This window comes from Mesoplodon bidens (assembly GCF_964165515.1).
Source record: "Mesoplodon bidens genome assembly, chromosome: 2".
Lineage (NCBI taxonomy): Eukaryota > Metazoa > Chordata > Mammalia > Artiodactyla > Ziphiidae > Mesoplodon > Mesoplodon bidens.
In genome coordinates, this window is record NC_138177.1 from 9,686,680 (window position 1) to 9,703,638 (window position 16,959).

The 16,959-nt window shown below is 40.3% G+C and overlaps 1 long non-coding RNA gene and 1 pseudogene across 2 annotated transcripts; one reads left to right on the plus strand and one right to left on the minus strand.

Annotated features, from left to right (window-relative positions):
• The first annotated feature begins 4,550 nt into the window (after window positions 1-4,550).
• LOC308607174 lies at window positions 4,551-11,708 on the plus strand. The gene is made up of 3 exons (XR_014013963.1): window positions 4,551-4,736; window positions 9,434-9,591; window positions 11,563-11,708. It is a non-coding gene; the product is annotated as an uncharacterized lncRNA (long non-coding RNA).
• Window positions 11,709-12,027: 319 nt separating this feature from the next.
• On the minus strand, window positions 12,028-15,801 carry LOC308629395 (eukaryotic translation initiation factor 4 gamma 2-like; annotated as a pseudogene). Its single transcript has 2 exons — window positions 15,708-15,801; window positions 12,028-15,592 (listed from the first exon to the last, which is right to left on the minus strand). The product of its transcript is annotated as a eukaryotic translation initiation factor 4 gamma 2-like (transcript).
• Window positions 15,802-16,959: the final 1,158 nt, after the last annotated feature.

Consider the following 16,959-nt stretch of genomic DNA (forward strand, 5'->3'; position numbering starts at 1 on the left):
TGGACCTGGCCTAGAGTCTAAATCCTATATTTTTTATAAACAACTCAGAACCAAATTCTATGTTGGATTTTGGAAAAAAAAAAAAGTTCTTTCTGAGAAATGTTGCTGGGATGTATCTTCTCCTTTCCATTCCTATTTTACCAACTCTTATCACCTCCTATGAATTATCACATTTGTTTCTTGCTATTCTACTTGCCAGATCTCTACTGCCTCTAACTCATCCTGCACCCAGTAAATTACTCCTTTCTCCCATGTTCATCGTAGATCCTCATTCTCTTGTCGATGGAACTGCAGGTTTTCTGCCCGGCTCTCAAGGACTTCTTTCACCGTCTCCACTATTGCTCTTACTGTTGCCCACTGTGAACTTTCTGCCCAAGACCAGTCATTCTCACCCAGGCATCATCAAACGCTGTGAATTCCTAACCTTCGCGCACATGGATCCACCAGTTTAGAAGGTCCTTCCCATCCCTCCCTTATATAGGGAATCAGAATAGTGTTGGCTTAGAGCATGGTCTCTGGTAAGAGGCAGATCGTATTGAAACCGCAGCTGTGGCCCTCGGACAACTTAACCTTTCCAGACTTTCTTTGGTTTCTTCAGGTAGGAATGGGGCAGTAACAGCCACTTACTCATCGGTTTGTGGTGGAGATTAGGGGGGTGGAGATGATGCACACAAAGGACTTTACCTGGTCCCTGGCATGAAGTGAACACAATGAATATCAGCAATTATTATTATTATTATTATTATTATTTTGTGGTACGCGGGCCTCTCACTGTTGTGGCCTCTCCCGTTGCGGAGCACAGGCTCCGGACGCGCAGGCTCAGCGGCCATGGCTCACGGGCCCATACGCTCCGCGGCATGTGGGATCTTCCCGGACCGGGGCACGAACCCGCGTCCCCTTCATCGGCAGGCGGACTCTCAACCACTGCGCCACCAGGGAAGCCCAGCAATTATTTTTAGTTAAACACGATTAGTCATTCACACGTGTCTCACTTCGTTTAATTTACTTTTTTCCCAATTCCTTCTTAAATTTATAACTTCGTTAATACCACTTTGCTCCTAATGATCTGTTTAACTCTTTTTAAGAAAATATTATTAAGATTGTCTGGACTTTTCCTTGTAAGTGGACAGTAAACAATTTGATGATAGGGTCAAGAGTCCAAACACTTCTCACTACCTTCACTGCTACCACCCAGGCCAAGCCACCATGGCCTCTCACCTGCTGCAATTACAGCTTCCTGACTGGTCTCTCCCCTTCAACAGTGACCCTGAGACACACGAGCTGGAATAATCATCCACTGTAAACAGATCATTTCACTTCTCTGGTCGCACTCCCCCAATGGCGTTTCACCTCACTAAGAGTAAAGATAGTGTTGTTCAAGGCTTCGCCAGCCCCTCACCCCCGTGCCCTCCTGCCCTCTGTGACTGTGTCTCTTGTTACTCTCCTCGCACTCTCTTTCCCAGGCACACTGCTCACCTGGCTTTTGCTCAAACCCACTAGACATCTCCCTGCTCAGAGCTGCCACTGATGCTGTTCCTTCTCCTGGAATGCTGTTCCTCCAGATATTTACAAGGCTTCCTTCATCATCTCTCAGAGCTTTGCTCACACACCACCTTTTCAGTGAAGCTCTCCCTGGCCACCTCATTTAAAGCAATGACCCCCCCCCACTCTTAATTTCTAGTGACTTTCCCTGCCTTATTCTTTTCCTTAGTATTTTTCAACATATAGCATATTATATATTTTTATATATTTTATTTATTGTCTGTCTCCATATAATATATATATATATTTACATTTTTTTACTGCTAGGACAGATAAGGCAATCAATAAATATTTTTTAAATGTTTATATAATATTTAAGAAAAAAACTCTTACATCAGTAAGCACAGGGCTAGAAACCTACGGACACTCACCATGGTTATAGTGCCTCTGTGTGTGTAAATCCATATTGAGTTTTTTTACTTCTATAAACATGTCCTCATCTGGCCCATAGTCACTTCCCGTACATATACCGGGTGCTTAAATCTTTTATGTATACTGATATTATTTCATTTGATCTTCAAATGTATGCAAGAATGATATGTGTACTTACGTTATAGGAATTTACTCAACATATGGAATGGCCTCTATTGGATTGAGGATGAAATAGTACTTTAAAAATTGTAATCTATACCTTTCTTTAGAAACTGAAAACAGAAATCTCAATTACGAGTAATTATTAACATATAGAATCAATATTATATACAGAAATGATTTATCCTAATTTTTAAAGTCAGAGGGATAAACGTTTATGCCTAAGAATTTAGAGGATAAAACTGAAGTATTTTTTAAATTCCTGATTTTGTGTACTTGCCATTTCTACATTTCTTCTTCCTTCTTCTTGTACTTGTCTGCTTTTTTCTCTTCATTTTCCTCTTCTTCCTCCTTTACCATCTCCCTGTTTTCCTCCTGTTCCATAGATTATTTTATTTTACTTTTTCTTTTGGCCATGCTGCGTGGCTTGCGGGCTCTTAGTTCCTGGACCAGGGATCAAACCTGCGCTCCCTGCAGTGGAAGCGCAGAGTCTTAAACCACTGGATCGCCAGAGAAGTCCCTATTTTATTTTACTTTTTAAGATAAATACTTATTCTCTCCCCAGGAAAAAATTTTCACAGTGAATTAAATGCCTCTAGAGATCTGAGATCAAACTGATGGATCTATTCAATGGTAAAGGATGGGATATCCCTGGGTGGATGGAGGGAATTCACTTTTTTCCTGGGCAAAACCAAAACAAAACAGCTGATTATTCATCAATCCAATTACCAAGTGTATATATTCAGGCTGTCTTAAGTCTTTTGGGAGACACCAAAAAATATTAAAACTTGATCTTAGCCTGTAAGGAATTAATAACATATGGATATAATTAATATGTTAAACTTTAACCAGAATCGATATTAAAATAACGAGATTAATTATAACTTTCACTCAAGTGCAAGTTCACTGCTTGATGCAAGTACACTGCTTGATGCAAGTACTGACTTCAGTGAACCTGCTCAGGCTGCAGTGATCACAGTGCTGAAGTTGGGTGTCTAAGCACAGTGTCACCTTACCTTTGTGACCTGAGGGGTCCCCCAAATGGTTAAACATTTCCCCGAAGCTCAAGTGGGGCTTCTTAAGAACAGAAGTAGGGACTCCTCTGGCACTCCTCTGGTCTTACTAGTCCCAAGTCCTCTGTGAGCCTAGAAAAATGACTGTTTAAAGTTTTATAACTAGTAAGTCCTGTGTCCTTCACACTCCTTTTGAGCTTCTGTCTACAGGTGCATTGAGTGTTGACTCAGGAACACATATGGGCACGTCTTACTCTCACTTGATCAGGAGCATCAGTTACTGCAAAGGAATTAGGTCCCTATATCTGTATGGACAAGCAGTGGTGAGCTTCCAGTAGGTAGAATGAGCAGATATCTATGTGATGGGATTTCAGGGTTGCCGCTGAAAATACGCCACCCAGGAAAGTTCCATTGTGCTTTAAGTTCCAGTGTTCACATCAGTGTCCTGGCCATAAGTCCTTGCCTTGTTAAAGTGCACACTTTTTATGGGAATACTAGCATCCTCGCATCTCACCTATCACAGGAGGTTATGGTAGCAAAACAGAAATTTCTATCTTGCCCAAAATATCTCATGGAAATATAATCAAATGAACAAGTTTTGGAGAGCCTAAGAAAAGGAAGTGGATTATCTTTTTTACTTTTCACCTCAAATCATTCATCCCTTTAAAAAAATTTTTTTATTGGAGTATAGTTGATTTACAGTGTTGTGTTAGTTTCAGGTGTACAGCAAAGTGAATCAGTTATACATACACATGTATCCACTCTTTGTTTGCTCTTCTCCGTCTGACAATGTGGCATCACTATTTGCAGTTATTCTTGTTCTTCCTCCAGAGTGATCTCAAAATTTGCCCCCTATATCATAGCCAAAGAGTCAATAAGCTGTGAAGGAAACAGCCCTGAGGAAAACTGATTGTCTTTAGGTACAGAAAAGGGAGTTCATTTTGATGGTAAAACTCAGCGTCCAGAGGGATCTGCATTAACAGTCCTCAGATGGTAGTTAAGGAAGGACGGTCCAAGATGCGGTGTGTGTGTGTGTGCGCGTGTGTGCGCACACGCGTGTGTGTGTGTGTTAGATGTGTGTGGGGGGGAGGAAATGTGTGGGATCTAAAAGGATAAGAATTAGGAAATAGTGGAGCTTGATTTGTGGAACCTCAGAAAGGCTGCCAATGGCATTTATGTTAGAAACTGGGACAGAATTGGTCCTGGAATTTGGGGCTACAGGTATTTCAGCTCTGGTCAGGAAAAGAAATGCAAACACTGGAACACTGGTTTGGATATTACAGCTGATGCTAAGTTAATAATGGACATATTTAGCTACAAAGATTCAATGACTTGTTTTTTAAAATTCATATTTGAAATAAATTTATGCATACATACATAGTTGAAATTTGATGCAATATGTAATTTTTCACATGTTGGTTTTTTTTTTTTTTTTTTTGTGGTACGCAGGCCTCTCACTGTTGTGGCCTCTCCTGTTGTGGAGCACAGGCTCTGGACGCGCAGGCTCAGCGGCCATGGCTCACGGACCCAGCCGCTCCGCGGCATGTGGGATCTTCTCGGACCGGGTCACGAACCCGTGTCCCCTGCATCGGCAGGCGGACTCTCAACCACTGCGCCACCAGGGAAGCCCTCACATGCTGTTTTTTAAAGGTATAATTTACACAGGATGAAATGCATGGATCTTGACCATTCAGTTCTCTGAGTTTTGACAAAGGTACACACCCATGTAACACCACCCAAAACAAGATGTGGCACAGTTCCATCTCTCCAGAAAGTTGGCTCCTGTCTATTTCCAGCCAATACACATCCACACCCACCTTCCCCAGACAAACATTTACTTATTTCTATCATCATAGGTTAGTTTTATCTGTTCTTGGACTTCATATAAATGAAATGATAGAATATGTATTATTTTGTATCTGGCTTTTTAAACTCAACACAGTGTTTATGAGATTTATGCATGTTGATTGTATGAGTAGTCTTTTCCTTTTTATGACTGAGTAGTTTTCCATTGCATGACTGTATTAGTCACAGAAATAAATAGAACACGTATCTATGTATCTCTCTCTATGTATCTCAGGGTTCTCCAGAGAATAGAATCAATATATATAAAGAGATTTATTTTAAAGAAGTGGCTCATGCGATTGTGGGGAACTAGGCTATCACCCAGATTTTTCTTGTAATGCCCGATAAATGTTTATTGTGTACAATATATTATGGACAAAATGTTGTAGAGATGGTACTTTCCTATCTTCTTCTAAAGAGCATTAATTATTGTTTTAGCAGGCAGTTCAATTACTCACTGAGAAGTTTGAACTTACGGAGGCTTGATTTTAGGCTTTATTAGGGCAAGTACATTTTGGTTTTTCCCTATTTCTGGGACAAGTTTCTTGGTCTTGGGATATTGTCTTTACTCCTAAGACGTGGCACTTTGTGATGCCAGTGAACACTCTGAGGTGGTTACAAGCCCCTCTTCTGATGAATTAAGACTCCAAACTCTGTTTCCTGTTCTGTGGGCAGCAGTTAAAATCTCTGGTCCACCATTTGAGCTGCCCTACTTTTGATTTCCACTGTGCTTCTGGGGCAAGCCCCATATACCACAGATCAGGGCTCAGCCAAGGGTCTGAGTGACGTTTTAGTCATATTTTGAGGCTATTTCCTCTGTGGCCCCCTCCTTTCTGGTATTTCTCTCCTTAATTTCTAGCTACTTTGGCAGATCTGAATTACATTCCCTGACATCTCAACCTAATGAGACCGTATCTTTCTACTTGAGTGGCTGTTTTCACTCCATATCATGTTTCTGAGATGCATCCAGGCTGTGTGTATGAAGAGTCTGCTCCTTCTTATGACTGAGTAGTTTTCCATTGTACGACTATATCTGTATCTGTATCTATACTGATGTCACCTATTTATCTTAAGGAATTGGCCTTCTGCTTGAGCTCTATCCACTCTGCCGTAAACATTCCAGGAAGTGCCCTAATGCAGAAAGCCCATCAGCATGGATGTCACCCAGTGCGCTTCCTTTTTCTCAAAGGTAGACTCCTCCCCTGTTTTCTGCCTGCTTTTTCTTGTTGTTGTACACTGATGCCTTCACATTTTTGTTTATAAAAATGTCTGTTTTGAGTTTATGATTGTTATCTGTAGGAGGATCAGTCCCTCGCAGGTCACTCCACCATTAGGTTTCCAGAACTGGAACTTTTCTCTGTGTGCTTTTAAGGTATGCTCTTTTTCTCTGGTCTTCAACAGTTTGACTAAGACATGAGTAGGTGTGAGTTTTCAGAATTATTCTGCTTAGGGTTTGCTAAGATGTTTAGTCTGTGGGTCAGTCTTTCATCAATTTTTGAAAAATTTTGGCCATCATCTCTTCTTGATGAGTTACTTCTCTATTTTTTGTTTGTTTGTTTGTTTTGTTGTTGTTGTGTTTTTCAATTTTCTCTCTTCTCTCCTTGTGAAACTTCAATTATATCTATGTCAGAAAGTTTGGTATCACCACATAGATCTTGGATATTCTGTTCTTTTTCTTCTTTTTTTTTTCCTTTTTGTGCATCAGTTTGGATAATTTTGATTGATCTGTATTCAAGCAAATGGCTTTTTAAAATCTGCTGTGTCCAGTTTTCAGATTAGCCATTGGATAAACTTTTTGTCTGATATTACATTTTTTTATTTCTAGCATTTATATGTGTTTCTTTTTTGATAGTTTCCATCTTTTTGCTATAATTCATCATCTGTTTTCATATGTTGAATGCCATTTCCATTAGATTCTTTATAATATTTATTGTAATATTTTAAAGTCCCTGTGATAATTCCAACATGCCATCTGTAGGCTTCTTTCTCTTGACTATGTATTGTTTCAAACAGATCATTTCTTCTCACTTAGGATGTCTCAAAATTCTGGATTTTATAATGGGATTGTGAGTAAAAGAACAGTAAAGACTGAAGTAATATTATTTACTACCCCCCTCCCCCAAATCAAGCATCTTTTTTTCTGTCAAGCCTCTAGACTGGGCGGCGAAGTCGCTATAATCTGGTTAAAGTCAGCTGTCTCTACTCTGCTGTAGCTTCAGTAAGTTTTAGATCACCACTGGCTTCAAATGTTTTGAAGGTTGGATCGGGACTTTCCCTTTGATAGGACTTGGATCTGAGCAAGATCTCAAGGCTCTTGTATGCTTTATAGCCAAGTTACTTTCTGCACTCCAGCTGCTAGATTTTTAATTGCTCAGAGTGCTCTTTATTTATTTATTCGCGCTCTTAGTTTTCTGACCCTTGGGAGATCTCTCTTCCTCTTCCTGCCTCACCATCAAACTTCAGTAGTGATTGCTTGCATCCATTGGGATTCTGAAGTGCCTCAGGTGGACTTTTCTTCCATGTCCCCAGTCCTCAGCAGGCTGCTTCTCTTAGGAAGGCCCTATCTGCCTTGCCCTGTCCACAGCTGTACGTCCATGTGCAGGAAGGTCTGTGGGGAAATAGCGGGTGGGAGCAGACTTGCTCTGAGGCTGGGGCTCCTGGGGATTCTAGTTCATCACGCCAGCCCTCACACAGTCACTGAGAGGTAATTAAGAGTTTGGGTAGTTTCTTCTTACTCTATGGTAGTTTCCTCCTTTTTCTACACCATTCCTTCATGGAGGAAAGCAGTTTGGCTCACTTCTCTACCAGGAAGGGCTCAACACTTTTTGGAATTTGTTCCTTTAAGTTTCTTTCCTCAACTCTCTGATTACTTTTAACTATGTTTTTGTAGCTTATGCAACATATTCTCATTAGGGCTGGTCTCCTGTGACTTTTTACATGCTTCCTTACAGCACAAGGCCCAGTTCAATTTAATGTCCACTACAAGATAATTTAATAAATGCTCTTACTTGAGTGGAGTTAAGGTAAAGATTGTTTTAAATCCATAAAAGATGAAGGTTAATTTTACTGAAGTTCTTTATGGTCAGGGAATATAATTTTGAAAAATCCATGGCCTAGTACAGAATTAAAAATTTGTTTTGATAGAAAAGGATGATAGGAACAGATTACTAAAACTTGTAAAACCAACAATGGTATTCTTTTTTCGTAAAGAAATATTTATACTTAATCTCATTAAATAAGAATATATATTAAAACATACATATATATATGCATATGTATACATATACACATATATATACATCTACATTAAATTCCTTAAAAAGGAATATTTATGCTTCATCCCACTTACATTAATACACACTCAGTATAAAAAATCAAAAGGCATAGAAATATATAAAATAGAGTTAGTATTTCTTTACTCTTACCCTTTAAAGGTGATCACTGTGGACTTTTTGTATATATATTTCCAAACTTTTAAATTATCTGTATACAGAACTATCTAGATTTTAAAAAAACAAAACAGAAATCACATCAAGAATTGTGCAACACGATGTATTTTAGTTGATGTATACGGACAGATATCATTCCATTATGCATTTTCCTAACCAGTTATTTTCTCCAGAAAGCATCCTTAAGTATGGTGTGTTAAGCAAAATTTAAAAGAAATTCTCGGTTCTTTTATTTTTCCAGAGTATCACTTAAGCTCACCCAGTTCTGTTCCTTATTGTTCCCATTTCCCCCGTTTCTCAAATGTCTGACACCCTGCACCAGCTAATGCGTTTCCTGCCACCAGTATGCCCAGCTGGTGAAAATATTAGCAATTACACTGCCACCTTGTGCCAGAGTCCATCTGAGCGCTACTTGCCATCCGTGAAGGGGTTCTCATTGCCAACTGAGGAACAAGAGATTCAGCTCTAAAATCCTATCTTAGTATTTACTTTCTTAGACAACACGTGGCAGTGATGGCTTGCCATAGGTTGGGTCTCTTGGGAAGCAAACCCGGTGATGGAGACTAGCATCCACGGTATTTATTAGGTAGTGCTCTTGGGAGAAGAAGGACCGGGGTGAACAGGCAGAGCTGACCTGTGATCAGTCTCAACAGTGCCTCCAACAATGGCTTTATTTCCACGGTGGGCTTTGGCAGCCCGGTGACCTTATGAATTGTCCTAAGTTGAAGCAGCGGATACCCTGGAAAAACAGCATGAAATAACCTCTATGCAGAAACAACAGAATACATCACGCATAATCCTTTCCCTTTTTTAAATCATTTTTTTGAACCTTCTGGTAACTATCAAAGGTAACCAACGAGCACGTGTAATTTTTTTTGTATAATTACTAACTCATGATTTTACATATGTATAAGATCTGTTTCAGGCCTTTCCAGTCATTTCCATTGATGCTCCCAACTGTTCCACAAATTAGCCAGTGGGAGCTGCTCTAATTGTTTCCTCTGTCTCTTTTCTTTGACATCTATAGTCGTTGATAGCTTTCTTGCTTTTCAGCACAAGATGCCAGAGATCTATTCAACATATTTTCCACTCAGACCTGGAATCAATCAGTTTCACAAGGAGGAAAATTAAGTTCTGAGACCAGAATCGAAGCCCCAGAAGTGGTCATTGCTACCGATTTGTTTTTGCTTCTGGAACTGCTCAGTGAACAGGTATTTACCTAATATGTATTTTTTAAAAAAGATAAATAAATGAAGTTAGGTGTCTTTGTCAGCTCAGGCTGCTATAACAAATACCATAGACTGAATGGCTTAAACAACAACATTTATTTCTCATAGTCCTGGAGGCTGGGAAGTCCAAGATCAAGGTGCCAGCAGATTTGGTGTCTGGTGCGAGCCTGCCTCCTGGCTTGTAGCTAGCCACCATCTTGCTGTAACCTCACAAGAAAGAGAAGAGGTCATTTCTCTCCTGTCTCTTCCTTTGAGGGCTCTCTCTTGTGACCTAATTACCTCCCCAAAGCTCTGCCTCTAAATGTATCACACTGGAAATTAGAGCTTCAACAAATGAATTTTGGGGGGAAACAAACATTCAGTCCATAACAATGAGAATGTGTATTTTTTAGAATAAGAAAAAAAAATTGTGTATCCAAAATGATATTTCTGTTTCAAATGTGTGATTACTGTGTATTAATTTATTTGGTTTTATGCTTTTCTTATATTGAAAATCTTGGTGACATGACATACACCTAATTACTCGTTTGATTTATCCTAAACCATACACATACAATAATTTCAAAATAACAATACCAATGTCTTTAATAATAAACCTACTGAATGCAGCCTTTGATTTATTTGTGGTAATTTTTATCCTTAGGATATATCTCACTAGCGATGGACTGTAAAAATATTGCATTTTAATTATTCTTTTCCATGTGTTTATGTCAACAATTTGTTATGCAGTTAGATTCTTTTTTTTTCATTTTTAGGAATTGCTTAGCTTTTTATTTCTGAAATAATTATACTTTTTGATTACAGAAGGCTTTTATAGTGTTCCCAAGTAAATATATATTTGGACATTCAGTTCCTTTTTCTGTTTCTTGCCCCATAGTAACCATTTTTAAATAGTTTTTGGTTTATCTTTCTACTGCTTCAAAACACAAGTAAATTTATACTTCTATTCCCTATTTGAAAGCATTTTTTAAATTTGAAAATTAGAAGGACTTTAAAACATAGTTGTATATTTGCATGACCTGGTCCTATAGTTAGACAACTACATCAGATAGAAGATTGCTTTATTTTGTACTAATATAGACTCAGAGAATAGGACTTCTAATTAGAAAAAGCAAGTATCATGAATCTGTAAGGAAATGTATTGGAATATTTTAAAAATAGAATATGTACTCATATTCATGTAGTGCTTTTCAGTTTATATAGCAATTTCACTATGAATTTATTAATTTGATTTTCACAATAATCTTACGACTTTATCTCCACTTTACAAGTTGGAAACTAAGGCCTGGGGACAAAAATGCTTTGTCCAAGGCCTTGCCAGTTACTTTGTCAGCTAATTACTGACCGAGGTAGGGGAAGAATTCAACCTGTCTGCCTCCAATCCATATTGTAATGACGCTGCCTCTCAAATCACTTGCAAATATATATGGAACACTTGTGTCTTAGGCTGTGTCTTCTGTAGTTGTTGTAAGTTACTCCAAGTAAGTTTTCGAAGTAGGAAACCCTCTATTCCCTTTTTGAAGATTCACAATACAAAATAGCATTATCAAGTCTCTGGAAATGTCTGTATTTTTTGAAATCTGTGTTATGTTGCATTTTTAAATGTTTCCTGATTTCACAAGACCACAGAACACCCCCCTTGGGCACTGTCCCCTGCTCCGGACTAGGCCTGAAAAGGTGTCAAAACAGTAAGACTTGTTATTGTTAAAAGCGTGGGTGAATGCACTTCATGGCAGCTTCAATAAGCAGTTATTTTCTTGACATAAGCCATGCTTGAGAATTACATTTGGTTTAGATGGACATCTGTGATGTGTCGGAAGCCAAACTTTGAAGATCAATTGTGTTGTAATTTGATTCAGTCAATCCTTTAGCAACTTAACCAGGCCCTAATTAAAAACAAAACAAAACATTTACTGGTAATATTTTCCTCATAGAAAATTCACCCATATTTAGTTAACAGACTAACAGGAGAATCCACAGCAGTTTAGAGTTGCTTCCGTGTGTTCCTAGCAACGAGAAACCATGACAGAGCACGGCCTCAGCTGGAGTCTTCTGCATTTTCTCATCCGCAATGAGGTAAGTTGATGTGGAGATAAATGAGTCTGAGATACAAAGAAGTATTTACCCCTGGAAAATATGCTCTGCACTAAAACAGAGGTGAGTACAGATGCACACAGAACAGAACAGGTGGAGCTATAAAGCCTTGAGTTTTCAGGAAATTTATGTACAAAGTAATAAAGAATGAATACTACAATCACTTGATATAACAGGATATTCTTTATTGTCTCAAATTTTTTGTTATTTTTATTATGATTATTTCAGGTCAAGTGACCTATTTTTTTAAGAATAGAGAAAATGCTGTTTTGAAAAAAGAGGAGGCACTTTAAAACTTGGAGTTTTTTCTCCATTCTTTTTTTTTCTCTAAGTATCACAATGTTTATTGATAGATACAAGTATCTAAAATCAGGGCATGAACATGACTTGATAAATTAAGTAGACTCAATTTCAATACTATAATAAGAGGGATCAATTCAAATTCTCACCATTTGTTTCACACCCACAAAGACCACTTCAAGGACATTTACGATCTCTCAGAACTGATCAGTTTTGTGCAAGTAAACCCTGTTTCTTTTAAGAAGACTTGTGCACTTGCCCAGGCTCAAGGCTATTAAAATCTAGCACGTAAAGCCCATTACTAGAGGTAGAAATACAGGCAATATACTATTACGGCAACAACCATCAATTACAGTTAAGAGTTTTTCTGTAACAACCAAATGGATAATCAGATATTGCAACAGCTCAAGTATTACTGAGCAAAGTGCATTTCTACAGTATTCAGTGTTGCTCTTCAGTTTTCTAACTTAAAACAGCCTATGATGACTGGCATCAAAGAAGGTCCTTGCAATAGACGGCCTCTGCCTGAGAAATTACGATGTAATTACTGCATGCTGCTAATATACTATCTAAACATTAAAGATACTCCTAAAATATTTGATGGTAGACTATGATTAAGACTTTACACTACAAAAAAGCCTTAGGCAGAAGGAAATCCTAACTGACGTGCTTCTGCTTTAAATATTGTGAAAACATTACAGCGAGATGAATTTTCGCAGTGGTTAGGTCAAATGCAGTAACATCACAGCAAAAGTATGTTTTCCACAATTTAAGGCTTTGGCTGATTCTTTCAGTCAGCTTCTTCCTCTGATTCTTCTTCTTCAGCAGTTTCTAGCCAGCTTAGCCACTGATTCATCTGGAACAACGCCTTGCCTTTTTCCCTGGAAACTCTTGGGTTATATCTTCTTTCCAAGCCAAGAAAGCTGCTCCTTCAATAATCTCCATGTCATAGAAGTGAACAAAAAAGCGGAGTAACATGCCTTTCGGGAAGTTGCTCTTGTAGCAGTGCACCTGAAGAGCATAGAGGCACTGACTTGTAGATCAACGTGACCATGAAGAGATTTCTGCATTACTGGCTTGGAGGAAAGAAGCAGTTGTTTCTCCTTTTCTAACGGTTCTTTGGAAGGAGCAGAGGGAGAATCTGTTTCATCACTGGGGGGGTTTACTTCACTAGAAACGTACTGTAAGAAGCTAGTCATTAAGATGTCCACACATCCTTTATCTACATGAAGTTTGGGAGAGATGTTATCTTTAATCCACTTATATATGGTTTGAGGAGATGGACCCAACTTTATTTGCTTTAACAGTTCCTTCTCCAATTTGAGGAGTGGGAATAAGACACTCAGTCCCTTTCCTTCCAAGATCTCCAACATGCGGTCCTTATTCTGATCAATTTCTGGGAGCATCTTCTGCCTATTGACCTTGCTTTGTTGGAAAAGCTCTGTTAACCGTTCTCGATCTTGTAATTTAGCTAATTGCTGAAGACAAAGTAAGAAGAGAGGAAAACGGGTGCCACTTTCCGGTGGTTGAGCTAGTTCTGAAATGCTCACCAGCTCCGAAATGATAGCACGAGCCGCAAACTGTGCTAAATATGATTTCACCAAGGGGATGTCAACCTCCAGTTTGGGGCACTGGTCCAGTACATTCAGGAAAGCCTGCAGGAAGTTGTCACTTGTGGCCATCCCTTCCTGTTTGAGTAAACTGATCAGAGAACTCGCTTTTTCTGTATCTTCATCACTTCTGTCTAGAGACAGGATGATTACTTAGCTTAACATCTCGGGGAGAAAGTGTTCAGGAGCCCTCATCTCTCTCACACCACCGACAGCTTCGTTTGCATTTCCACTATTCAGATATTCGGTTACAACAGTTTCGGTTGATTTAAGCAGTTCTTCCTTTGATGGTGGTGGCTTTTTACTGGTCTTGGTAGGCTTTTCCTGAATAAGTGGTGGATTAGTTTTGAGACCAAGCTGAGGTGTCTGTCCCAGCAGTGGTGTTTGAGTGCGTGGTGGTTGCACTAGAAGGAATCATAGTTATCTGGGGCTGAAGCTCTGGCACTTAATTTTTATTCATTAGGAAAGACTGAGCAGGCCTCAGGCTAATCTCATCTGCATTAAGCTGGCCTTTCTTAGAGAACAGAGGTGGCATATCCTTTGACTGTCCTTGCAGCTGGGATAAGAGTCCCTGACTCTGGTTATGGGAGAGCTGGCTTAGCCCCTGGCTTTTCATAAACTTGCCTCCCATCTCCCCAGTCTGCGATTTTGTGGGAGGCATGATGTGTCCCCCATGGCCATTGAAGAGTTGATTTGAACGATGACGCCCCATGGTGGGTGAAAATCTATCCTGGGTAACCCCTGGATCAGTACCGATTCCGCTACCTGGCATTTGTCCAAACATATCAGCAAGTCCTCCAAGTGGGTCCCTATCCATTGTCATCCTGGGTGGCATGAACGGTCCCTCCAGAAAGAAGTTACTTCTCATTCCTTGAGCCATAGGAGCAGGAATAAACACTCCCGGATCTTTTACTGCATCTTGACGGATTTGATTGATCGTCTTTGGTCCACTGTCAAGAAAAGCCTTGCGAGGACCCCAGTGGTGTTCTCTCAACTCTACGGTATCCTGCAGCGGCAATTCCTTACTTAACATCAAGGAGCACATTCGGGCAAAGTACTGATCCATTAAGGACTTGGCTCGTTCATGGTCTAACCTAGGTCCCACTGTCCTCATTATCTGACAGAGGCACTCCAGATCCTCTCCCATATCTTTGAGTTGGACTCTCTTCTTTTTTTCCAAAAGTGTTTTGATGCACTTATGAAGGATAGATTCATGAATAAGATCAAGGTTTCCAGGTTCTCCAACGAATTTGATGTTCCCCAACATCTTGGTCTTAGCAATGGCTCTCTGTTCCTCCTCCTCGGGAGGATGGGATTTTCACGCTTATCACAGACATCAACATTTCTGGTTCGGTTTTCAAATTCATCTTGTAATTTGGAAATTCAGGGGCGTCTGAATGTTGTGCTTTGCTTCTGTACTGGTTGATCCTCTGCTGCTGGGCCATCGAAGTGTTTGGTGCATCTTCTGCCAATCGCAGACATAGCTGAGCATACAGTGAGCTATACTTCGGCTCTTCTAGGGCTTTGTCCACAATCAGCAGTATGACCCCTTTAAGGATGCGTTTACACCCACATTGAGGAGCTCAAGGCATAGCTTGTCAGACTTCTCAGGAGTGAGCTTCCTTAGTATGCCTCTTACTTTCCTGAAGATTGCATCATGTCGTTCTTTTTCATTTGCGGAGTTGTTTGCCGCGGAGTTGTCACCTCGTCCAGTGCTTCGTGCAGGAATCCATTTCTGAGCGTTTTGCCCTGGGGTTCTCCCCAGGAACTCGCTGTTGCCAGCAGTTCTTGGGATAGTGCTGAGGAGCCCCCCCCACTTCCTCCTCCGCCCAAAGAAGCACTGGAACAAGAAGCACCCCCTTCCGCAATCGCACTCTCCACTTTGGCGGCTTGACAACGAGGACTCTTCAGAAGAATAATATTAATGGATGGGGTGGGGAGGGAAGGGGATGGAACAAATGAAAAACCTTCACCCAGAACTCAGCAGCTGCCACTGCAGCTGCCTCCTCAGGATCCGGGGACAGGGAAGGGAGGGGGAGGGGAACGGAAAACAAAAGAGGGGGAGGGAAAGGGGAGGAAGGAGTCGGGACGGGCCTGAAACTCGCAGCTCAAAAGAGTCGCTGCTGCAGCCACCACCTCCAGTGAGCTCCGGCTCGCTGCTGGCCTCCACTCTTAATTTCTGAGACATTTCCTTGAGAATTTAAACTTTAAAATTTTTTTTTTTTTTTTAAGTACAGTTACATATAGACGTAGAAAAACTCTCTGGGGATTTGTATGGCCCTCGGGGGGCTACATTGAAAACACGGTTTTCTTGGATGAGTTCTTAAATACAAAGGGGAATTAACTGCAGTATGGCTTTTTTCCTAAGGTAATGTTAATTCACTCATTCATCAAAGACCACAAAATTACTGTTCATTAAGTGCTCTGGATTCTGGTAGCCCCTTTGGGGAATACAATCCAAATGTAGAGAATTCAGGGTTCACGGTCGCTGCTGTCAGTTCGGTGGCATTCCAGTGGGATGGCAAGGTACACAACTGTGATAAGATTAGTGTTAGTACAAGGGGAGCAATGAAGTTATTCGTCGTGATGAGGTACTGCGTGGATTCCAGACAACTATAGGAACCTTGGAGAGAGAGATACATGCCTGGAGGAGTATAGTAGAGACAGGTTTTGTGGTAAGTGTGATGTTTGAGTTGAGCAGTGAACAAAGGAACCCTTGGGTAGCAGGCTTAGAACAGAGAGAACACGTCCTGTGCAGGTGGGCTGTGTTAGCAGCGGCAGGAGAAAGTAGCCCTCCACCCCCACCCCGCGATAGATTCTGGGGATGAGTAATAGCAGAGTTTGTGTGTAGGGTGCATGGAGAGAAAGTTCTAAGGGAGAAACACGTGATTGTTGATGCCCCAAGAAGGACACCTTTCATCTGCATAGTATTGATGCTCAGAATGTTTAAACTGAGTCTAACTATCCAAATTGTAGCACATTCTGGAAAACCGCTGTCCTGGACCTTGAAAAATGTCAACATCATGAATGACAAACAAGGCTGGGAAACTGTCCCAGATTAAAGGAGGTTGAAGAGACATGACATGTGTGACCCTAGATTGTAGCCCAGAGAGGAAAAGTAAATTAAAAAAACAAAGGACGTTATTGGTATAATTGGGCAAATTTGAAAATGGACGTGTATTAGATAATGGCATCGTATTACTGTTATATTTCCTGAGTGACATAATTGGATTATTATATAGGAGAATGCCTTCATTCGTAGGAGATTTGCATTTAGGGATGAAGTGTTATGATACCTGCAAGTAATTCTCAAACGGTCAAGAATATATTCGTGCACACACACGCA